The sequence below is a fragment of the Primulina huaijiensis genome, chromosome 18, assembly GCF_012295235.1.
Source record: "Primulina huaijiensis isolate GDHJ02 chromosome 18, ASM1229523v2, whole genome shotgun sequence".
Taxonomy (NCBI): Eukaryota; Viridiplantae; Streptophyta; class Magnoliopsida; order Lamiales; family Gesneriaceae; genus Primulina; species Primulina huaijiensis.
Window position 1 is genome coordinate 15,910,922 of NC_133323.1, and position 26,050 is coordinate 15,936,971.

Here is a 26,050-nt window from a genome sequence, read left to right on the forward strand (position 1 = left end):
TCCAACTAAGAAGTTTATCACAACGGTTGTTGAGTCTGCAACTGAATAAGCTGATGTGGAATCAGTTCGAGAATCATTTGTCAAAGAAACAACAGACATTGCTCTTCCATCAGTATCTGTATCAGCTCAACCTTCCCCCTCCACAACTTTAATCACTATACCAGTTTTTGAACTAGCAGCTCAACTAACCACATACACAGAAGAAGAGCTATCCTTAGCCAATTTGGATGAGCTGTTGTTATCAGTTGCTAAAGAAATTCAGCAAGAGCATAGGGAAGACCAAGCTGCTAATGAAGATATTATCGAACCAGTGGTTGAGGAAGTCAATGGATCGGTACCTGAAGCTGTGGTACCAGCTGGAGGAGTTCAGTTTGGAACTGAACATATTACTATTGTTGAAGCCAAGTCATAAGTCCAGTAACCATCAGTCTTATCAGAACTGATCTCCACTAGTTTCGTGGTTCCTGAGACTTTCTTTATTTCAGAAGCTTCACACAAACTGATCTCCACAAAGAAAACTTCTGAGGCACCAAGTGCTTCATCTGATCATCAGGATCAGTCTCAGAGTTTATCTGTACAAGAAGAGGCATTAAATGAATTATATGAAGACGTGGACCAAGATGATGGCACTTGAGCACTAGTAGTTATAAATATTAGAGGGTAAGGAAAAGGTAAAGCCCCAGCTTTTGCTTAGGAATTCTCCCATGGACAACCAATTGCGAAGTTTTAAAATGAATCGATTAAATTACGATTTTGGGCTCGAGTTTACGTCTAAGAATGCTTTTAAAAATATTTTGGGATAATTTAAAGAGTTTGGTAAGATTCGGGTCAATTTTAGAGGTCCAGGGTTGAAACGATAATTTTCGGGTTTCCAGGGGCAAAATGGTCATTTGCACCCGGGGTGAGATTTTAGTCCTTGCAGCGCCCTGAGCACAAATCATAATATTTTAAATGTTCATGCATCACGTTTACGATTTTTATGCCATTATAAGAATTATGGTGCATGCTTGGTTTAAAGGAATTAAGAGAGAAAAGTAAGAACGTGAAGGGCACTCCGTCTCCGCCGAGCCGCGTCGTTATTTCGTTTGTTTTCTGTCAAAACAAATCGAGGCATGTTTATATCTTCTTTCACTCTTCAATCAAGCCATAGAGGTATTTTTAAATATCGCAAGTACATGATTTTAATGCAAGAAGTTCGTAATTGTTCATATTTAATGATGTTATTTATTTATATTACGTGCAAAAATATTTATTTTGAGATTTATGTGATATTGCTTGTGGTCACTTTACTATCATGGGATTATTACTTCATCCGGTCGTCAGTTACCGGTCAGTTCAGTTGTTTCACCCAGTCTACTGTGGCAGGAGTCTGATCAGACATACATTATTAAACCCGGTCGCCAGTTACTGGTCCAGTCGTCAGTTACCGGTCAGCTCAGTTCAGGGACCACTTGCGTAGACCATAATCTCACCAGAAAATTATTAGAAGTTATTTCATTGCAGGGCTCCAAGGAGCATACATTTTCATTATGATATTTTCAGTTCAGTTATGCACGTACTATAATTACCATTGAAATGATATTTTTCGTTACACCTCATTACAGGAAATTTTCACTTGCATGCGACTTTATTATTTATTTACTTGTTATTTACGATATATGCATGCTGAGTCTTTAGACTCACTAGACTTGATTGTTGTAGGTACTGATGACGTCGGGACCGAGGGCGGGGATCAGTGAGCCAGCTCGAGTCGGCAGTAGTGGGACCCGAGGACCTCAATTTTCAACATTTATTATTGTTATCGCTCAAACATTTTTATCTACCGTTGGATAAATTTTTTTTACAGTTATTTTTACAACATTAACTTCTTCTGCTGTTATTTTTAAACATGATACATTATTTAACAGTTTATTTTATGAACTGGATATTTCATTTATTTTAAAAGAAAATTTTTAATTTTTCCGCAAATTTTCAAGTAAGGATTTCTAGGCCCTTACAAACATAATGCTTGACATCATACTGTCCAGCTTACATGATCTTGGATCTACAGTCTCACAAGTCAAGCCGACAAAACTACTGCATTCCTTAAGTCTTGAAACTCTTAAATACCCTACTATGAAAGACTTAAAGAAGCTGACAAAGTGCGTATCTGCTTCATTCTCAATAGTTATGAAAATAAAAGCAGATACGACACCTAAATTTATTATCTCCCAGGATCTACCTAGCAACGGGATTGATTTTGTGCTTACAAGCCTATCAAAGAAAATTGATTCTGTACAAAATCAGTTAGCTGAAATTTCCGCAGAAGTCAGTTCAGCATTCCTTCTCTTTTCCAGAGTGGTGGGTGTTGACAAAAACGTGGAAGAACAGAAGAAGACAGAAGAGACAAGTAAGAAGAGCAGTGAACCAGACAGTACAACTATCAAAGCACCAGTTGACAAGAAAGTCCAGAAATAATCAAGTGTCCGGCATCAGTTATATAGTCTAAGGAGCGTTTGTATATATGTTATAAATTTTTATTTTGAAATATTTGTACGAATATGTACTTACCTGTTTCAAAATTAATGAAAAATTCTTTCTTATTTTGTAATTTGTACATTTTTGAATATTTAATTTATCTACAATTAGTTTATGAAAATAAGTAAATATCATGAATATCAGATAACCTAGTGAAACAGTTCAGAAGTATAAGTTTTGTCAAACACTGATTTGGAATTTATAAATTTTAGAGTTTGAAAAACCGACAAGTAACTGATCAGAAAACCTGAACTAAACCAATAACTAATCTGAAAGAACGTAACTGAACTGAAGGAGGCTTATCAATTTAATGAACCAAATAGAACTAAAGTAATCAGAATAAACTAATCAAAAGATATATTAAAGTCTCAATCTGCTGAAGAAAGATTGACGAACTGATACAAGATCTCAAGAACTAAATGTGTTATTCGCATAACTGATAAAGCTTAATCGAAGACTGAACTTGTAACGCCCCAGATTCGACGACTGTCCTCACTGTACCAAGACGAGTCTTTCCAGCGTGCTTATGTCCTCACTCACACGCACCCTAAGAAGACTTCCCAGGAGGTCACCCATCCCAGAATTACANCGCACCCTAAGAAGACTTCCCAGGAGGTCACCCATCCCAGAATTACCCTAAGTCAAGCACGCTTAACTTTGGAGTTCTTATGTGATGAGCTACCGAAAAGAAGATGCACCTTCGTGGTATGAGTAGTACATATCAATTCTTTTAAGCCATCTTCAACTGTACAGTCCATTACATTGAACAGTCTCGGAATCCCTCTCCTTCCGGTGTAAGATCGGTTCATTCATGTTCCCTCCGCCTAGAAGCCTGCCAGAAGCCGCTCATTGTCCGTGCAACCTCATGGCACCGGCGATCACCCCCCGCCCTCTTCGGCCCCGGGCCTTACATGCCCACCAGCTTCCGCTTGGTTCGTCCCCGAACCACACCGTACTAGGAGAGGTCGGCTCTGATACCAACTGCAACGCCCCAGATTCGACGACTGTCCTCACTGTACCAAGACGAGTCTTTTCAGTGTGCTTATGTCCTCACTCACATGCACCCTAGGAAGAATTCCCATGAGGTCACCCATCCCAGAATTACCCCAAGTCAAGCACGCTTAACTTTGGAGTTCTTATGTGATGAGCTACCGAAAAGAAGATGCACCTTCGTGGTATGAGTAGTACATATCAATTCTTTTAAGCCATCTTCAACTGTACAGTCCATTACATTGAACAGTCTCGGAATCCCTCTCCTTCCGGTGTAAGCTCGGTTCATTCATGTTCCCTCCGCCTAGAAGCCTGCCAGGAGCCGCTCATTGTCCGTGCAACCTCATGGCACCGGCGATCACCCCCCGCCCTCTTCGGGCCCGGGCCTTACAGAACTGGAACGTTCAAACTGAAAAGATATTAGTTAGAACTGATGTAGTCCAGCTGAACTGATCAGTTGACCAGTTTGACTCCTGATCAGCTAACCACATCATCAGTTGCAATTTGAATCTCGGTAGATAAACTGACAAAGTGTTCCAAAGCAGAACAGATAAAACATAATTCAACGGATATTAATCATTAAATACATTCAATGTGATCGTTGAAAATTAAGACTATATATAACTGACGAGTTCAGTTACAGAAAAGGTTAACGAATAATCGACGAACAACTACAATGAGAACAAATCATTTAGTTGTGATTCACTTTCGATTTTATTCAGTTTGCAAATCGTAAATTCTAACTCACATCTCATTGATTTATTGGTAGCATTCAAACTACTTATTTGAGCTATTCAGTTATCAACTAATAAGCGAAAAGAAAAGCTAAGAGTTTTAGCTTGGCATTGTTTAAGTCCAACTACAGCTCATTGTAATCAATCGAAGTCTTTTAGTGAATTCATATATTTGAGATAGAAGGGGTGAGATAGGAGCAGTTGAAGTCTCTGAACATCCATAAAACTCTTTGTGTACATCATTTTATTCATTCAGTTATCAAAATACTCTATCCATAATATTCAATCTGCGTTTCAATTTGTTTCCACACTTCTATTAGTTAACAGATCGATATTGACATACAAGAATTCAGGATCAGTTCCTTAAAGAGTTGATTCTGTAACGTCCAAATGTCAACCCACGTAATTCGTATGCTTGCAAATTATTTAAATTGCTAAAATGATTTATGAAATTTATTTTTAATGCTTAAATAATACGTAGTATATGATTGAAGGTCTAAGTGCATGATTTCATGAAATTTAAAGATTTTATCCAAATATTCGATAATAGGCTGGGAAAAGAGACCGACGACGACCTAGATAAAAACATTTTTTGATAAATGTTTTTAAGGCTAGATAAAATGATTATGTAATGCCCAAGAAATGTAGGTTGATAAGATGAGATTATGAAGTTTTGCATGGAAAGGACACCGCCCCGCGCCCTATCTTCTACCGCACCCGCGGTTGTAACTCATGAAACGTGAAAAATTACAGTAGGGTCACCGCACCCGCGGTCCAAGACATACCGCACCCGCGGTCGTCGATTTTTAAATATCGAAGGATTGGCGTAGCTTGAGCGCACCCGCGGTGTAGAGGTAGCGCACCCGCGGTGCTTTGTGCGAGAAATCCACCTTTACTTCTCAAGTTGACACATGGCATGATATATATATAGACTTAGTGCTGATTCATTTCTTCCTCATTCAGCAGACCAGCAACGAGAGCTCCAAGCTTTTCCTCTTTTCTTCAACATTTGGTGGTGACAAATCCGTTTAACCAAATTTCGATCCGAGACTAGATTTGTGCTCCTCTCTTCAATAGCTTCGTAAGGATGTAAGTCTTGTTTATTTCCTACCTGAAGTGAAGTTTAGATGTTGGAGGAATTTGATATGATTGAGATTATGTGTTCTTATGATTATGGTGATAGTATATTTGAAACCGGATCGAAGTAATGATACTGTATGCAATTATTACAATTTTCCAGTATATATGTGTATGAAATTATGCAGATTTTCAGAGTTTGAAATGTTTATGATATTGATTATGATTTGTGATTTAGTATCGATTGTTGTTGAGTTGATCGGTATCGCAAGATTAAGCCGTTATGCCGTCGAATTGTATCGAGATTGGATATTGAACCGTACTAGTATTGGTTGGAGTTGGAGATTGATCTTGTGATATTTGACATTGCCATTTCAGATTTATATTGACAAGATTCGACTTCAAGATTTCGATCACGATAAAGACTGAACAACGGAAGGTATAATTCAATGTTGAGTCGGGAAGATACGACTCGAGCTAGATTCGACTTGAATTTCCCTAAATCACATACTAGATGATTCTTACTTTGTTATGCCTTATTTATTTATCTTAAAGCATTGAGATAGGAGAGTCCTTGGTAGATTAGCCAAGCCGGATGTTCGGTTGTGTCGATGGGCGTAGGAGAAGATTCACTCCTATTGTAGACATTCGATACAGAGGACCGAAGTCCGGGAATAAGACGTACCGCCACCACGATTGGGAGAGTAGGTAGGAGACTTGTTACGTCTTATTCACACCGGGATCCCTAGACTTAGATATGAGTCGAGTCAAAGAATAAGAGTCGAAGAATTTTATCTGTATTCACTAATGAGTCATAATTACTGAGTCATGTGTTATGATTTTGTATTTACTTGCATGACATGCATGTATACATGTTTTATACTGGGATTTGTTTTCACCGGACTTTCCGGCTGTTGTTGTGTCTGTATTGTGCATGACAACAGGTGGGACAGGATCGGGGTCACGCAGAGGATGAGAGATCAAAGTTAGAGTGGTGATTACGGGCATAGCAGAGGAACTAGTAGTGTTTAAATTTGAGAAAAAAAAAAGTGTAATAAACTCTAGTTGGTACGATTTGTATGGAACCAGACGTGTATATACTTTTGTTAAAATAAAATAAAGATGTTGTTTGTGTATGATTTATATACAATTGTTTTTTATTTTTAAAAAAAAATTTTGACCCACATTTTCTAGCAAAGATCCACTTAATCCCAAAGATAAGTGAGTTAGAGCCCGGGTCCCCACAACAGGTGGTATCAGAGCAATAGATCCTTTAGACTGAGATAGAATAGAATGAACGGGGTAGATTGAGTCGTCTTCCTTGCTTTTGTTGTACTAGCATGATTTATTTCTTTCCCTATTACATGTTGTGTTTTTATCTGAGTTGATTACAGCATGTAATTGCAAAGACTGAATCAGAACCGATTCTGAATCAGAGGTATATGATCAGAGGAGGGCTAAGACAGATTGTGTAGACTGTATACTAATCCGTTTGATAATCAGATTATGCCTCCTCGAGGAGTACCGCAACCAGTAGCAGGTCGGGCACTAGAACAGGGCAGTACTTCGAATGACCCTATGGATGTTACTGCAACCCCGATGGAGACTCTGCTGGAACGGTTTCAGTCGTTCCGACCGCCGACATTGAAGGGTACGGAAAATTCAGTTGAGTGTGAAAGCTGGTTAGATGACATTGAGATGTTATTTGAGTCCCTTGATTATACTGATGAGCGGCGAGTGAAGTTGATTGGGCACCAATTGCAAGAGGTTGCCAAGAACTGGTGGATTACCACGAAGAGAGCCTTGGAGCATCGTGGTACAGAGGTCACTTGGAAGGTGTTCAAGACAAAGTTCTATCAGCGATTCTTTCCCGTCCCCTACCGAAAAGACAAAGGTGCTGAATTTGCCAACCTGAGACAGGGACAGCTGATCATCGAAGCATATGTCGCTAAGTTCTCCACCTTGCTCCGATTTGCTCCCCACATTGCTGGGAATGACGAGGCCGTTGCGGATCAGTTTATCAATGGCCTGAATCCGGAGATATTCACCTTGGTGAACACGGGACGACCCAACACTTTTTCTGATGCCTTGAACAGGGCGAAGGGAGCAGAAGCCGGGTTGCTTAGGCAACGAAGCACTTCTTATACCACTCAGACTCCTAGACCACCCCAGCCCTCGGGTCAGTATTAGCAACCACCTCCTAGATTCGAGAGTGGTGGTAGCAGCAGCGGGAGGAAAGACAGTTTGAAAGTGAAGGGGAAGCAGTTCAAGAAATCAAGGAGCAGTTCGTCGAGTTCCAGTGGGCCGAGACAAACAGGGTCGGGCCAGAGATCAGAGTATACAGGGGTTTACTGTAGTTCCTGTGGAGGTAGACATGCCACCGAGCAGTGTCAGGACGTGATGGGTCGCTGCAACATTTGCAGACAGCAGGGCCACTTCGCCAAGGTCTGTCCACAGTGAGGTGCACAGCAGACTCAGAGTGTAGGAGCATCTGGCTCTGTAGCTCAGCCAGAGAGGCAGGCGTCATCTGTTCATTCATTCCAGCCAGCCCCTACATCGACACAGCCCAGAGCTAGGGGTAGCCAGACGGTGAGCCAGCCGTCGAGACTGCAGGCTCGAGTGTTTGCGTTGACAGAAGAGCAGGCTCAGGATGCCTCTGATGACGTTATAGCAGGTAACTGTTCTCTTTGCGGTTATCCGGCTTATGTACTGATAGACACAGGTGCATCACATACATTCTTATCTGAGCGTTTTGCATTGACATATGCATTGCCTATTGAGTCGTTGTCTACTGTAGTGTCTATCTCTTCTCCTTTGGGGACAGGGTTGATATCAGTGACATCAGTTAGATCGTGTTTACTACAATATGATGGGCATGAGATAGATTTAGACTGTATTGTACTTGGGTTATCTGATTTTGATTGCATTATTGGTATCGACATGCTAACCAAGTACAGAGCGACAGTAGACTGTTTCCACAAGATTGTTAGATTCAGACCAGAGATGGCTGAAGAGTGGAAGTTCTACGGCAAAGGGTCTAGAGCTAGGATTCCTTTGATTTCAGTATTGTCTATGACTCGATTACTACAGAAAGGAGCAGAAGGGTTCCTTGTCTATTCAGTTGATTTACTGAAATCGAGTCCTACCTTGGCAGATGTGCCAGTGGTTAGCGAGTTTGCAGATGTGTTCCCCGATGAGATTCCGGGATTGCCTCCAGTCAGAGAGGTAGATTTTAGCATCGACCTAGTACCAGGTACGGTTCCTATTTCTCGAGCTCCTTATAGAATGGCACCGATAGAGTTGAAAGAATTGAAAGAACAGCTTGAAGATTTGCTGGCCAAGGGATATATCAGACCGAGTGTATCTCCTTGGGGCGCACCAGTACTATTTGTGCGAAAGAAAGACGGTTCGATGAGATTGTGTATCGATTACCGGCAACTGAACAAGGCAACAGTAAAGAACAAGTACACATTGCCTCGCATCGACGAATTGTTTGATCAGTTGCAGGGATCCTCTGTCTATTCCAAGATCGACTTGCGATCTGGATATCATCAGCTGCGAGTCAAAGATTCAGATATACCGAAGACTGCATTCCGAACCAGGTATGGACATTTCGAGTTTATTGTCATGCCTTTTGGTTTAACGAATGCGCCAGTGGTGTTTATGAGTCTGATGAACCGTGTCTTTCAGAGGTATCTGGATGAGTTTGTGATTGTTTTTATAGATGATATTTTGGTTTACTCGAGAAATGAGACTGATCATGCTGAGCATTTGAGAATTGTTTTGCAGACGTTAAGAAATGAGCAACTGTATGCTAATCTGTCAAAGTGTGAGTTTTGGCTAAGACAGGTTGTCTTCTTGGGTCATATCATATCTGGAGACGGTATTTCTATTGATCCAAGTAAAGTCGAGGCAGTGATTAGTTGGCCTATACCAACTTCTGTGCCAGAGATACGTAGTTTCATGGGTCTAGCAGGGTACTATCGACGATTTATTAAAGATTTCTCCAGTATTGCGAAGCCAATCACTCAGTTGACTCAGAAGAATGCGCCTTTTATCTGGTCAGAAGCATGTGAGTCGAGCTTCGTAGAGTTGAAGAAGAAATTGACTACTACTCCAGTCCTGACGATACCTTCAGGTACGGGTGATTTCATTGTATATTGCGATGCATCGCACAGAGGGTTAGGATGTGTTCTTATGCAGCGACAGCATGTTATTGCCTATGCTTCGAGACAGTTGAAGTCACACGAGACTTGATACCCAATTCATGATCTTGAATTGGCGGCTATCATATTTGCACTGAAGATATGGCGACACTATCTCTATGGTGAGAAATTTGAGATCTACTCTGATCACAAAAGCCTGAAGTATCTTTTTTCTCAGTCAGAGTTGAATATGAGACAGCGACGATGGCTGGATCTGCTGAAAGACTTTGATTGCGAGATCAAGTATTATCCAGGGAAGTCGAATGCAGCAGCAGATGCCTTGAGTCGAAAGGTATGTTCCTTATCCTTGTCGACGATAGGTGTTTCGAATATGATAGAAGATTGTTTCTTTTCTGGATTAGCATTTGATACAGATAGTAGGCCGTTGCGACTTGCCACTATTCAGTGTTAACCAGATTTGATTGTCCGCATCAAAGAGGCACAAAGAACCGATCAGAGTGTTCAGAAGTCAATTGATATGGTCAGATAAAGACATATTTCTGAGTATCACGTACATGATCATGTTCTGTATGTGAATAACCGTCTTGTAGTGCCAAATGTTTCAGATTTAAAACAGCAGATAATGTCAGAAGCGCACTGTAGTCGGTTCAGTATTCATCCTGGTGGCAGGAAGATGTACAATGATCTGAAAACACAATTCTGGTGGAAACAGATGAAGACAGATATTGCAGAGTTTGTGTCTAAGTGCTTGAATTGCCAACAGTTGAAGGCCGAGAGAAAGAAGCCCGGAGGGTTACTTCAGAGTTTAGCTATTCCTGAATGGAAATGGGATCACATTTCCATGGATTTCGTCACGGAGTTACCACGATCATCCCAAGGCTGCGATGCGATTTGGGTTGTGATAGATAGATTGACCAAATCCGCATGCTTCATTCCGTACAAGATGACGTACAGATATGATCAGATGGCCGAGATATATGTCCGGGAAGTGGTCAGATTACATGGTGTGCCGAAGTCGATCGTATCAGATCGTGATCCACGATTCACTTCACACTTTTGGCATAGTCTACAGCAGGCTCTGGGTACGACTTTACACTTGAGTACTGCTTACCATCCCCAGACAGACGGACAGTCAGAGCGGACTATCCAAACTTTAGAAGATATGCTGAGAGCTGTAGTAATAGATATTGGTACTAGTTGGCAAGATTCACTAGCTCTTTGTGAATTTTCGTACAACAACAGCTACAAGACTAGCATCGAGATGGCACCGTTCGAAGCGTTATACGGAAAGAAGTGCAGATCTCCGTTGTACTGGGATGACATCTCAGAGGTACCAGAACTTGGGACTGATATGATTCGTGAAATGACTGAGAAAGTAAAGATAATTCAGAAGCGAATGAAGACGGCACAAGATAGACAGACGAAGTACGCGAACATCAGACGTAGACCGTTAGTGTTTGAGCAGGGAGACAGAGTATTCTTAAAGATTTCTCCTTTCAGAGGCGTAGTCAGATTTGGCAAGCGTGGGAAGTTGGCTCCTCGATACGTCGGTCCGTACGAGATTCTTGAAAAGATTGGCGATCGTGCGTATAGACTTGCTCTTCCTCCTTCTCTATCAGGGATACATGACGTCTTCCATGTATCGATGTTGCGTAGATATATGCCAGATAGTTCTCATGTCATTCAGCCTGAAGAAGCCGAGCTAGATCAAACTTTGAGTTACGTTGAGCAGCCGATTCAGATTCTTGATCGAAAAGAGAAACTGCTCAGAACAAAGAATATTCCATTAGTGAAAGTTCAGTGGAGTCGTCATGGTACTGAAAAGGCGACTTGGGAGACAGAATCAGAAATGAGACAGAGATGTCCCGAGTTATTTTCATGATGTGAGTTTATTCAGCTTTTGACTATATTGCTTCGTTTACATGCTTTGATTGATTGCTTGCGAGTTTGAGGACGAACTCATATCTAAGAGGGGGAGAAATGCAATGCCCAAGAATTGTAGGTTGATAAGATGAGATTATGAAGTTTTGCATGGAAAGGACACCGCCCCGCGCCGTATCTTCTACCGCACCCGCGGTTGTAACTCATGAAACGTGAACAATTACAGTAGGGTCACCGCACCCGCGGTCCAAGACATATAAATATCGAAGGATTGCCGTAGCTTGAGCGCACCCGCGGTGTAGAGGTAGCGCACCCGCGGTGCTCTGTGCGAGAAATCCACCTTTAATTCTCAAGTTGACACATGGCATGATATATATATAGACTTAGTGCTGATTCATTTCTTCCTCATTCAGCAGACCAGCAACGAGAGCTCCAAGCTTTTCCTCTTTTCTTCAACATTTGGTGGTGACCAATCCGTTTAACCAAATTTCGATCCGAGACTAGATTTGTGCTCCTCTCTTCAATAGCTTCGTAAGGATGTAAGTCTTGTTTATTTCCTACCTGAAGTGAAGTTTAGATGTTGGGGGAATTTGATAAGATTGAGATTATGTGTTCTTATGATTATGGTGATAGTATATTTGAAACCGGATCGAAGTAATGATACTGTATGCGATTATTACGATTTTCCAGTATATATGTGTGAAATTATGCAGATTTTCAGAGTCTGAAATGTTTATGATATTGATTATGATTTGTGATTTAGTATCGATTGTAGTTGAGTTGATCGGTATCGCAAGATTACGCCGTTATGCCGTCGAATTGTATCGAGATTGGATATTGAACCGTACTAGTATTGGTTGGAGTTGGAGATTGATCTTGTGATATTTGACATTGCCATTTCAGATTTATATTGACAAGATTCGACTTCAAGATTTCGATCACGATAAAGACTGAACAACGGAAGGTATAATTCAATGTTGAGTCGGGAAGATACAACTCGAGCTAGATTCGACTTGAGTTTCCCTAAATCACATACTAGATGATTCTTACTTTGTTATGCCTTATTTATTTATCTTAAAGCATTGAGATAGGAGAGTCCTTGGTAGATTAGCCAAGCCGGATGTTCGGTTGTGTCGATGGGCGTAGGAGAAGATTCACTCCTATTGTAGACATTCGATACAGAGGACCGAAGTCTGGGAATAAGACGTACCGCCACCACGATTGGGAGAGTAGGTGGGAGACTTGTTACGTCTTATTCACACCGGGATCCCTAGACTTAGATATGAGTCGAGTCAAAGAATAAGAGTCGAAGAATTTTATCTGTATTCACTAATGAGTCATAATTACTGAGTCATGTGTTATGATTTTGTATTTACTTGCATGACATGCATGTATACATGTTTTATACTGGGATTTGTTCTCACCGGAGTTTCCGGCTGTTGTTGTGTCTGTATGTGTGCATGACAACAGGTGGGACAGGATCGGGGTCACGCAGAGGATGAGAGATCGAGGTTAGAGTGGTGATTACGGGCATAGCAGAGGAACTAGTAGTGTTTAAATTTGAGAAAAAAAAAGTGTAATAAACTCTAGTTGGTACGATTTGAATGGAACCAGACGTGTATATACTTTTGTTAAAATAAAATAAAGATGTTGTTTGTGTATGATTTATATACAATTGTTTTTGATATTAAAAGAAAAATTTTGACCCACATTTTCTAGCAAAGATCCACTTAATCCCAAAGATAAGTGAGTTAGAGCCCGGGTCCCCACAGATTAAATATGATTAAGTTTTTCTTAAAATGCTGGAGTCCAAATTATTTACGGGACGAGCAGGATTTTATATGGGAAGCCGGTTTTAGCCAAATGAAAGAACTTTAAAGGCCCAAAAACTATTATGTTTGAAAACAAATTTTGTAAACTTTTAATCTTCAATTAAAAAGGTCTTAATAGGCCTAATTAACCTAAGATTAGTGGGCCTAATTACTCCTAAACCAAAAATCCCAAAACCCTACCCCATTAAACACCTAAATTTCGAAAATAATAAATAAAGAAATATAGGGCTCTTGAACTCATAAGCATCTGAAATACACACAAACTTCACACACAAATTTTCGAAAATTTGGAGAGCAAAATCAAGTAGTTTCGTCGCCCGTTCGTCCGCCTTCGCAACCCACGTAATTTTAAACGTAAAGGCATGCTCCTAATCTTTATTTATGCACCATTCAAACCATATCATGCATGATTGATGTTTGTTAGCATGAAAATTATTTGAGCATAATTCGCTTAATGTTTTGATGATTATTTTCAATGTTTTTATGCTTCTATACATGTATGATATGTATTATGAATCCTAAGGAGTATGCCACCAACACAAGACATTAAAAAGCTAGGAAAAGTTTCGTTTAAGGAACAAAATGAGGGTTGGACGAGCAGGGAAGGATCCGTGCATGGTGAAGGATAGAACCTAGGGTTTTATGGGTTTCGTTTGAGTCTTAGGGCTCGGCTAGGAGGGGTGCTCCTCAGGGCTCCATTAGGCTAGGTCACGGTACCACGTAGGCAGTGTCTAGGAGCTAGGAAGAGTCCTAGCATGGCTAGACTCTTGGGCACGTAAGGAATGGGCCGCGATCAAGGGAGTCATCTACACTAGGTTGCTGCGGACGCGGCTCGACTGGGGACTAGGGCTTGTGCGGTGGCCCATGTGGTCTAGGAGGGTTCGAACGTGGTATGAGTCAGGTCTGGTCCATAGTGGCTCGACGGTGGCTCGGGATTTTGGGGAATAACGTGGCTTGTTGGGAGATTAGGGCTCAGTTTGGGCTAAGGAAGGGAAAGAGGCTCGAACCATGGTTTACCGGGTGTGGTTCATAGCTAACGAGGGCATTTTAGGTATGGAAAGTACATGGTTAAAGTTTGGGAAGAAAATATTAAATTTGGATTTTAAACGCTTCACGGTTAGTAAATAGGGAAATAAATAGAAAGGCTCGGGTTTACGTCTAGAAAAAATACTAGAAGTTAAATTTAAGCTTATACAATGATTTGGGATACGCTCGATTCAATGAAAGTAAGAAAACGTCAAAATCGAGAATTTTAGGGGCCAAGGGTAAAATGGTCATTTTACGTCCCAGGTAATTCAAAAGGTCTGGCAGAGCCGCAAAGAATCATTTTACAAGCTAAATTATATTGTAACACATTTATGATGAAAATATTTAATTTTATGATATACGCTAAAGCTGTACGATTTTTCCTCGAAAGATGTTATTTTACGAATTCTGTAGGACACGATATTTTATGGAAAAAAGGAACGAAAATATTTTGAAGGATGTGAATTGACTGTGACAAATATGATATGATATGATTGGGAGTATCGTAAGGGAGAAGGCCCAGAGGGAGCCCGACGATAGTATTTCCACTTACGACGAGGCCTAGTGCCCTACCCCATGCGCAATGGTGAGCTGAGACTTCAATCGACCACATGATGATACGATTACAGCTAGTTACTTTCAAAAATCAAACTTCACCCAAAAATGATATACGATATTGGAAAGCTTTACGATTTAATAATTTACGATTTATTTATTTTTACAAATATATGCTAGCTATTTTAAATAAAATTATGATTTTTGTGCTTGTGCGTGTATATGTATTATTTTGTTACTCGTGGTTAGAATGTGCTGAGCCACTAAACTCACTAGGTTTGGATGGTTGTAGGTGAGGATGAGATTGAGGGAGACGCTGATGCTTGAGTGGATCGAATCTGGCAGTATACTCCCGAGGGATATTGATTTTTCACATTTACTTATTAGTATTTAAAGTTTTTATGAAAAGATTTTGAGCATTTTCTATTTAGGGTTTCATGCTCTATTTTGAAGTTAATTTTGGATATTTTTAAATGTTGACATATGATTTTGGTGGTTGACGTTTTATGGATTTTTATGCATTTAGGATTTTGGAAATGTTGGGTTATTTTAAATGGCATATTTCGAATTTTATACAAAAAAAAATGATAGTAGGATTTTAAAGTTAAAAAGTCGTGGACGTTTCAGATTCATATCCGAAAAGATCTCAAAAAAGAAGTGTTTGTTCAACCCCATTTTTCTTAACACATCTTCTATATTAACCAATCCTAATAGTTTTATATGTTCTTGAATTGGTTAAAAATATTATTTCTATTTCTATGCTTGATAGGTATGATAATTCTTGTGTTTTTGCTAAAGGCATTTGCAATATTTAAAAGAATGAATGTTTGATATGAACCGACGAATTAATGAACGATCTCCATAAGTTAAAATTAAAAGATATTCCATTGAACAATATCCAAGTACATATGAAATCAACAACAAACAAGAGAAAATTAGATGATCCAAATCCCGTGCAAATATGACACGCTTGACCCATATTTTCCAAAGAAGGATGCACAAACTAGTGGGAAAGGCATTTTTGACTTAATAAACATAAATTTTCTACCTACTTGTACATCCTGTCTAAAAGAAAAAACGACCAAGAGTTCTTTTAATGAAAATGTGTAACGTGCACATGGTCTACTGGATTTGATCCACACAGACGTTTGTGGCCCGTTAAGTGTTAGCACAAAATATGAGCAATCCTACTTTGTTACCTTTACTGATGATTATTCGAGGTATAGGTATGTCTATTTGATTAGACACAATTCTAATGCATTTGATAAGTTCAAAGATTTCATATCAGAAGTGGAAAAACAATTAGAAAGGAGTATTAAGACACTTCAATCTAATCGAGATGGAGAATACTTGAGTACGGAATTCTTGGATTATCTAAAAGAGATTTGGATTCTCTAACAGCAGACTCCACCAGCAACACCGCAATGAATGGTGTTTCTGAACGTCGTAATCGAACTTTGATGGAGACGGTTCAATATATGATGGGATTCACAGAATTTCGTACAAATTTTTGTGGCTTTGCGCTTGAAGCTGCGGCAATATTGTTGAATAATGTCCATACAAAAACAGTGGAGAAAACACCATATGAGATATGGATGGGAAGAAACTCCCAAATATTCTTACTTAAAAATATAGGGATGTCCTTCTTACGTAAAGCAGACAGTTGGAGACAAATTGGATAGTAGATCCATTTTGTGCTACTTTTTGGGATATTAAAAGAATTTTGTTGGAGATTATTTCTATCATCCCAAGGAAGCAAAAATGTTTGTTTCAAGAATGTCACCTTTCTAGAGAAGAAATTTCTATTAGATATAAAAAGTGAGATGATAGAACTTGAAAAATTCAAGATACTCCATCAACTGTAGAAGCTGAACCTAATCCCCAACAGCAATTAGTTGAAGTACATGCACTTGGAAGGTCTGATAGGATTATTAGACCACATGCTAGATATACGCTTCTCATGAACAAGACCATGATGAGCCTTGTGATGGATGTGATCCAATGGACTTCAAAGAAGCGATATCTGATAGTGATTTATCCAAATGGCTTGAAGCCATGCAGTTTGAAATGGACTTTATGTATTCAAACCAAGTCTGAACATTAGTGGATCCACTTAAGGAAATCATTTTCATAAGATGCAAATGGATCTACAAAAGAATGCTTGGAGCGAATGAGAAGGTATTGTCCCTCAAACCAAGACTGTTTACAAAAGATTATTCTCAAAGGCAAGGAATTGACTATAAATAAATTTTTTCATCATTTGCTATGTTTAAGTCCATTAGAATACTACAAGCCATAACAGCATGATATTACTATGAAGTATGGCTAATGGATGTAAAGACAACATTCCTCAATGGAGACATTAAGGAAGATATTTATATGTCACAACCCGAGGGATACACATTTGTAGGAAGTGAGCATAAAGTATGCAAAATTCAGATATCAATATATGGTCTCAAGCAGGCATCAGGAAGTTGGAACCTCCGATTTGACAACACTATCTAGGAATTGGGTTTTGCTAACAATCCTGAGGAACAATGTGTGTAAAAGAAAATTAGTGGGAGTGCAGTGAATTCCTAGTACTTTATGTTGATGATATCCTACTAATTGGGAATGATGTATAATTACTACAATCAACAACAGTATGGTTTGCAAGTAAATTATCCATGAAAGACATGTGTGAAGCATCCTATATATTGGGAATACAAATGTATAGAGATAGATCCAAGAGGATGTTGGGGCTCACCCAAGTCACTTATATCGATACGATTCTGAAAATATTTTCTATGGAAGCACTACACCAAAAACGGCAAACGACAACGGATAAAATCTATTGTCGTAGCCTTCTTAAAACTGTTGTAACTGAGGGTGTTGTGGAAAGTCCGTTCAACGACAACGGTTTTTATCCGTTGTGATAGGTCAAATTTACGACGGTTTAATTCAAAATTAGCGACAGTTCATTAAACCGTCGCTAGTTTAAATGAGCGATGGTTTACTTAACCGTCGCTAATTTGAAATTAGCGACAGTTGTCAATCAAGACCGTCGCTAACATTAGCGACGGTTATTAATCAAAATTTCTATCGCTAATTTGTTTCGAAAAATAAAAAAAATACTTTTAATAATTTAATAAATCTAAGAAAAACTTATAATCGAAACTAAAATCGTGTAAAAGAAAAAAATTTTAAGTGTTGTAAAGTAGTAAAATCGTGTAAGAGAGAAAAAGTTTACGTGTTGTGTGAAATTGTATAAGAGAGAGAAAATTTTGAAGTGTTATGAAGTGGTTAAAAAAATTTTAGGTGTTGTGTGAAATTGTGTAGAAGAAAAAAATTTTAAGTGTTGTGTGAAGAGATAAAATGGTGTAAGAGAGAAAAATTTTAAGTGATGTGTGAAGTGATAAAATGGTGTAAGAGAGAAAAATTTTAAGTGTCGTGCAGTGGTGAGAAAAATTTTAAGTATTGTGTGAAGTGATAAAATAGTGTAAAAGAGAAAAATTTTAAGTATTGTGAAGTGTTGTGGAGGAAAATGGACCGAAAATGTGATATTTATAGACAATTTACGACGGTTGTTGTTTAAACCGTCGCTATTGGCGACGGTAATGTTTAAACCGTCGCATGATTTAAATTTGAATTAGCGACGGTTTCAAAACACTGTCGCTAATTTTAGCGACAGGTTTTGTAAAACTGTCGCTAATTTTAAACATGCGACGGGTTTTTTTAAAATCGTCGCTAAAATTAGCGACGGTTATTTTAAAACCGTCGCTAAATTTAAAATTAGCGACGGTTTTTTAAACACCGTCGCTAAATATTGCAACGTTTTCCAAAACCGTTGTTGTTTGTCCGAAAACCACGCTAATCGACAACGGTTTCTTAAAACCGTTGTTGATTATCCAAAAAAATACGCTAATTGACCCTAAAAAAACGCTCAAAGACAACGGTTTTATAGAACCGTTGTAATTGACCCCAAAAACCGTTGTCTTTAACCCTAAAAAGACAACGGTTTTTAAAAACTGTTGTCTTTGACCCCCCAAAAGACAACGGTTTTTAAAAACCGTTGTCTTTGACACTCAAAAGACAACGGTTTTGGGTTTTGGATAAAACCGTTGTTAAAAACATACAACAACGGTTTTTCACAAAAACCGTTGTCGTATTTGCGTTGTTGTATGCAGAATTTCTTGTAGTGAAGGGTCTAAGAGAGGATACTTATCAATGTGTCATGGTGGTACTCTATCTGAAACAATGTGTCCCAAAACTGATGAAGAGATAGAGATGATGACACGTATTTCATATGCGTCAGCCATTGGTAGTATCATCTATGTTATGATATCAAAACACCCTGATGTTGCTTATGCTTTGAGTGTTACAAGCATATATCAGCCGAACCATGGTTTAAAGCATTGGAAGGCCGTGAATGATATTCTTAAGTACCTAATGAGGACTACAAACTTGTTCATGGTTTATGATGATGGAGATATAACTTTGGAATGATACAAATATTCTAGCTTCAAAGTAATGTAGATGATTCGAAATCGACCTCTGGTTTTGTATTCATGAGCAATGGTGCGGTTGTCTCTTGGAAGAGTTCCAAGCAAGACACCGTGGCGTTTTCCGCCACTGAAGCTGGATATGTTGCTGCATCTTCTGCATCCAAAGAGGCAGCTTGGATGAGGAATTTCATCCAAATGTTGGGAGTTATTCCTAATGGAATTGATCTAGTCCCGGTGTACTGCGACGACACTAGTGCCATGTTACAAGCAAAAGAACCAAGGTCTCATCAGCGATCCAAACATGTACCGAGTAAATTCCACATCGTCCGGGAGATTGTGAGAAGATGAGATATTTCAGTCAAGAGAGTCGCCTCTGCGGATAACGTTGCTCATCCCCTAACAAAGCCCTTGCCAAGACCATTGTTTGAGAAGCATCGTGAAACAATGGTGTTGTAAAATTTCATGTTTGCAATCTTGATTTTGATTTAACAAAACTTGTTATTGTATTTCTAACATATTTACTCACGTGCGAAGTTGCAAACACAAGAAGGAAACTGAAACTGAATTTAGCCAAACTTAATTTCTGGCGAGCTTCGGTTGTTTAATGATATATCTCAACTGGATGATTCAAATGAATATCCGCCAAAAATTCATATTTCACGTCAGTTGGGCAAAATCGGATGTTATCTAGGTCAAACCGATCTCTGAATGACCAAATTGATTGCACGAAAACATCAATCAGTTAGGTATGAGCAGTTGCAGTATTTTGACCATATCTCTCAATTGTGTTATGGGAATGAATCGATTCATTATGCGTTGGAATTATAAGACGATGATCTGCAAATCATCTTCAGAATTCAAAGTCTGAATCGAAGCATAAGATGTTGATAAATAATGATGAAACTACTGGTTTTGAACAAAATGAAATCAGCAGGTCTGGTTTCAACACACTTGCTGAAACTGAACCAGTTGATCAAACTTGTCCAGTTGACCAGCTTAGGCTTGGGAAAATGTCTTGCAAGGCCAATTTGACCATTTTAATTTCCGAAACATTACAGAAACTTTCCAAATGGTCATATTCTTGTATCTAATGTATATATTATTGTTGGGAACTATAAATACAACATCATGAAAAAATATGCTAGTTGAGAGTACAAGTCCTTGTGTGAGGATACATTTGAGATGTACACTGTAAAAGATTAATTTCTCACACATATACAAGAGGGTTGGACTTAAATGATTAGATGAGTGAGTCTTCACACAATGACGTAAAACAATGTGTTTGTAGTCTTTGCATATGAGATATTAAAAAATATGTTGATTGTGAGGTGTTGCCTACAATCTTGAGTGCTAGGAGTTCCGGTTGGGTGCTGCCCTTTTGGATTGGGTTTGTACAAGGTGTTGTATAAATCAAAGTCTTTTAGTGAATCCTTCCCAAGGGCAAGAAAAGATGACGTAGGGGCATTTAAAGTTTTCAAACATGCACAAACAAATTTGTGTCTATTGACTTATTACATCTACTTATCATCTCCATTGTTTTAAAGATGCATTGTTGAAGAATTTACACATAAATTCTTCAAATACCAAAAAATTGCATATCAAATGTTTGATAAAATACTTCAACCAAAATATTTTTACTCATTCAACTTGATTATTTTTTAAATGTTTTACAAAATAATTATTCGGTTTCTACGAAGGATTATTTTGAGTGTATTCCGCTTGGTTTGAAAATCAAACTCGATTTAATTCATCGAAGTTCAATATTTCAATAATCGAGCTATTGTAGCTCAACGATTTTCTCCCAAACCGATCCTATCAAATGGTATCAGAGCAGATTATTCTTGAAAGAACATTGAAACTGATTTTGATGTTTAAAATTCGAATTTCAGATTTTTTTAAACATATATATCCAAACTGAATTTTCGTGCAGCTTGCAGCAATCGTGGAAAAATGGCATATCTCCTTGCTGGAGTGTCCAAATGACAAACTTCATTTTGCGTTGAAAAATCGACTCGTAGAGGATTACAACAGTATAAAATTTACAGACTATTTATGCTCGAGAAAAAGCAATTTATTCGTTGAAAACAGAGCATATGTGCTATAGCATAAAATGAGCCATAGAGAAAATTGGTTAGTCACTCTTCTAATTTTTTAAATTTCGAAATTTTAAAAATATAAGGGGTGAACTCATTATAATTTAAATGGAGATATATTTATATATTGAAGGGGAGAAAATTTAGTGCTTAAAATATAATACGGCTTTTTCATTCACACAAAAAGAGGGAGAAATATGTTCGTTGAATCTATTGTTTATCCAAGTTTTGTGATCATCAAAAGGGAGAGATTGTTGGAACATTTCATATTCGCAATCTTGATTTTGATGTTAACAAAAATTGTTATTGTAGTTTCAACATATCTACTCAAGTGTGAAATTGCAAACACAAGAAGAAAACTGAAACTGAATTTAGCCAAAAAGAATTTCTGGCGAGCTTCGGTGTTTTAATGATATCTCTCAGCTTGATGATTCAAATGACAATCTGCCAACTTGATTGATTAAAAAATTTATTTTGAAACAAGTCGTATTTCAGTCAGTTGGGAAAAATCGCATGTTATCTAGGTCAAATTGATCTCTGAATGACCAAACAGATTTCACAAAAACAGCAATCAGTTGGGTATGAAAAAATGCAGTATTTTGACCATATCGCACAGCTTGGTTATTGGAATGAAGCAATAAAGTACGCGTTGGAAAGCTAAGACACTGATCTACAAATCATTTTCAGAAGTCAAAGTCTGAATCAAAGCATAAGATGCTGATAAAAGACGATGAATTTACTGGTTTTGCACTAGCTGAAACTGAACCGGTTGAGCAGCTGACCAGTTGAGCTGAACCAGTTAACCAGTTGATCAGCTAACCAGTTTAGCCTCAAGAAAATGTCCAGCAAGACGAATTTGATCGTTGCAATTTCAGAAACAGTTCAGAAACTTTCGAAACGGTCATATTCTTGTATCTAATGTATATATCATTGTTCAGGGCCTATAAATACAACATTTTGAAGATCAAACAATAGCTTTTAAAGGGTATTCAAAGCATGGACAATTAGCATGAAGAAATCTGCTAGTTGTGAGCCCAAACCCTTTTGTGAGGATACATTTGAGATGTACACTATAGGGGATTAATTCCTCACACACAATCACGTACACATATACAACAGAGATGGACTCCAAATATTAAATGAGAGAGTCTTCACACAAAGACGTAAAACAATGTGTTTGTAATCTTTGCATATGAGACATTAAACAAGATGATGAATGTGGGTGTTGTCTGCAATCTTGAGTGCTAGGAGTTCTAGTTTTGTGCTGCTCTTCTAGATTGGGTTTGTACAAGTTGTTGTATAAATCAAAGTCTTCAAGTGAATACTTCACAAGGGGAAGAAGGGATGACGTAGGGGCATTTGAAGTCTCCTAACTTCCACAAAAAAATTTGTATCTATTTATTTATTGCATTTACTTATAATCTCCATTGTTTTAAAGATGCATTGTTGAAATATTTATGTGTTCTTCAAATACCAAAATATTGCATTGTAAGGTATAGAAAATTCAAGCGACGTAACCTGACTGCATGCAAATCTAGGGTATTATTAAAAATGCTTAATTAAATGTTTTAAATGCATTTAATGTATGTTTATGATATGATTGTATTTGGCTTGGTTTAACTAGAATTGCATAATATAGGACTTTCGGCAGTATACGATGCTCAAACGATGAACGGAAACCGGGGACAATTTAATGAAAAATGTTTTTATCAAATAATTATTAATATATGATGTATTTAATAGGTGATTTTTGAAAATAAGGATTTTATGATATTTTTACACATCGAGCTATATTTTAAACTGGTAGTCGATTTTGAGCAAAGCGGAGGACTTTTTGAGGATTAGGTTAATATTTTTGAGAACGTACCAAAACGAAATATTTTACGTGCATGTTATTTGGGCTAATGGGCTTGTTTTAGTAGATTTTGGGCCAAGCCCCACTACACCTTACTATTTTAAAAACCTAGGCCCAAATACTCACTCATTTTATTATCAAATATTCAGTCAAACCCTAGCCTCCCTCCCCGCTTCTCTAGGCCGCACCTCACACACGCACACCGGCATCTTTTGGCTTCTTTTTCAAGGATATTTCAGTAGGAGTACCGCCCCATCCTTTAGATGTTCGTCCCTCGCTTCGTTGGTTTGATTTTTCGAGCGTTTAGACGCAAAAGCACGTCCCATACCCTCTTTTTTCTCATCTATCACGTCATGATATGTATTTTGAATGATCTTTCAAGTTGTATGATATTATTCACCTTTTGGATTTGATAAGCATGGAAAAATCTTTTTCTCTTCACTTGATTCTCACGAGTTTTGCATGGCTTGAAGGGCTGCCAGGTTCTCGTAGATAGAGGCTCGATTCACGGAAAGTTTTGGAGATGTTTAAGCACTAGATCAGATCTGGAATCTGTGTTGTGGGGAGGACTGATCGGATTTCGCATTTGAGAAGTTTTGTGTTTCGTTTGGGTAGGGTGAAGGGGCAACCGTGCATGGGCGCATTTCGGGCGTTGGCTCAGGTCTTGGTGGGTCGAAGTCGGACCCTGGGTGGTCCATGGGTTGCTGGTCGCAAGGGCTAGGGCCGTGGGTTAGAGGCTAAGTCACATGGGTCGAGGGTTGGGTCACGCGGGTGTCTTCTTGCGATCCTACGGGTTTTGTCCTAGGTTGGTTGGTTAGGGCCTGGTCTTGATGGCGGCTAGGGCCGACGGTTAGAGCCTAAGTGTCAAGTTAGGGTTTCCGGTTTTTGGTGCAAAAATTCCAGCAGCTTGCAATGGGTTTTCGAGGGCCTTGTATGGTCTGGACATGGTTGTTTCAGGCTTGGGTAGGTGTCATTAAGTCATAATTTAAATTTGGGAAAGTTTGGTTGCGTTTCGAGTTGATTCGGTTTAAAACCGAGACTCCGTTCCAAGTTTTACGTAAACCACATGGATGCAAAATTATTTTAATTGCTTAATTGTTTTATTTAATTAATTTTTAATGCTAGCGTGATGTTTATTATATGATTAAATATGCGAGGGCATGATTAAATGATAATATAACATGATTACATGAAATTAAGGATTTTACCCGAATATTCGATAATAGGCAGAGGAAAGGAGAACGGGGACGACCAAGACAAGAATATGTATTTTTATTTAAATAATGGCAAGGCTTCCTAATATGATTTAAAAATGATTTAATTTTTATAGAAATGTTGGAGTTCGAATTATTTTACGAGTCGAGCTCGATTTTTCCTGGTAAGCCAGTTTTGGGCAAAACGAGGAGTTTTAAAAGATAAAAAATATTATTTTATGGAAACTTATTTTATAAACTTTTACTATTTAATTAATTAAGTATTTTTGGGCTGAATTTAATTATTTGAAGAAGGTCCAATTACCCTTAAGCTTGCAAGCCCAAAAGCGAAGCCCATTAGCATGTTTTTAAAAATATAAATAAGTTACCTAGGACTTTTTTACCCCACAATTCAGCCTCCATCAGCCAAAAAATACCTTGCACACATGTTCAATAATTTCGAAAATATTGGGGAAGAAGAAAGCTTGTGTTCTTCGTCTTCCGGTCGTCCAACGCCGCACCCTCGTCAAAGATCGTATATTCGAGTATTAAAAACGCAAATGCACGTTTCCTAAACCCTTTTAAACATCATACAAATAATAATATGTGTGTTTAATTGATTATACATGAAAAATATTGGTGTTCGATTATTTTACGATACGTTACGTATTTTTCAAAGTTTCGATGATTTCAAGCTTGTTTTAGAAACGTTTTTGAAACAAGCGGACACGCTACAAAAACATGATAAAATATGATGGAATTATGGACAAAACATTATAAAATAATAAAGAAAGCATGCTGGAACCGAAGTGTAAAATTCAGAAAAAGAAACCGTAGGTTGATGGGTTGTGAAAAATTCAAGGGGTTTGGTTTGTATGCATGGGCACAGTTGGCTCGACCAGGTCTAGAGGTTGGGTCCTAAGGGTCATGGTTAGATCCTACGAAGAGTCCTAGGAGGGCTAGGGCTCCCGCTAGTGGGTGGAGAAGAGTCCTTGCGTGAAGGGACTCTTCACGCGTGGGATCAAGGGCGGCCGAGAGTTCCAAGGGCTGTGGCTCGATTTTGGGCTGGGATAGGTGGTCCATCAGGGTCCTAGGGTGATGGGCAGGGGTCAGGCCAGGGGATGGAGAGGCTGGGTGCATTGTGGCTCGAGCCAAACAAGAGAAACGCGAGGGAAGCTCCATGGTGCGTAGGCTATTGTGCAGATTTCTAGGGTTCGCAGCGTGGGTTCCAAGGCTTGGTCTATGTCTGAGCATGGTCCAAGGTTGGTTAGGGTCAGTTTGGGTCGATGGTTAATCAGCTTGAAGTGTCCTAGTTGGGTTAGGAGACCTAATGTGCATAGGAGTCTCACCCACACACACATGCAAAATTGGTCTCATTTCCAGGAGTGAATGGTCAAGCTAGGGTCTGGTTCTTTTGGCTAGGCTTGGTCAGGAGGGTGCCTAGGTGGGTTGGCTCAGGTTTTACTCGAGGTGGCTAGACCATGGCTCGAGTATTTCGGGAGATGGCTTGGTGTGTTCGTATATGTGTCAAAAACAAAAATAATAAGACTAAAATTGGAACCATGGGTCCACGAGTGTGCTTCATGACTCACAAGGATAGAATAAATAAATAAAAAATGTTATGTTTAAAATTTGAGATCAAAATAA

The 26,050-nt window shown here is 38.7% G+C and overlaps 1 protein-coding gene across 1 annotated transcript in view; it reads right to left on the reverse strand.

Annotated features, from left to right (window-relative positions):
* LOC140964120 (synaptotagmin-2-like) overlaps positions 1-26,050 on the reverse strand; it is a 70,638-nt gene that overhangs the window by 31,097 nt on the left and 13,491 nt on the right. The gene's annotated exons all lie outside the window — the stretch shown is intronic.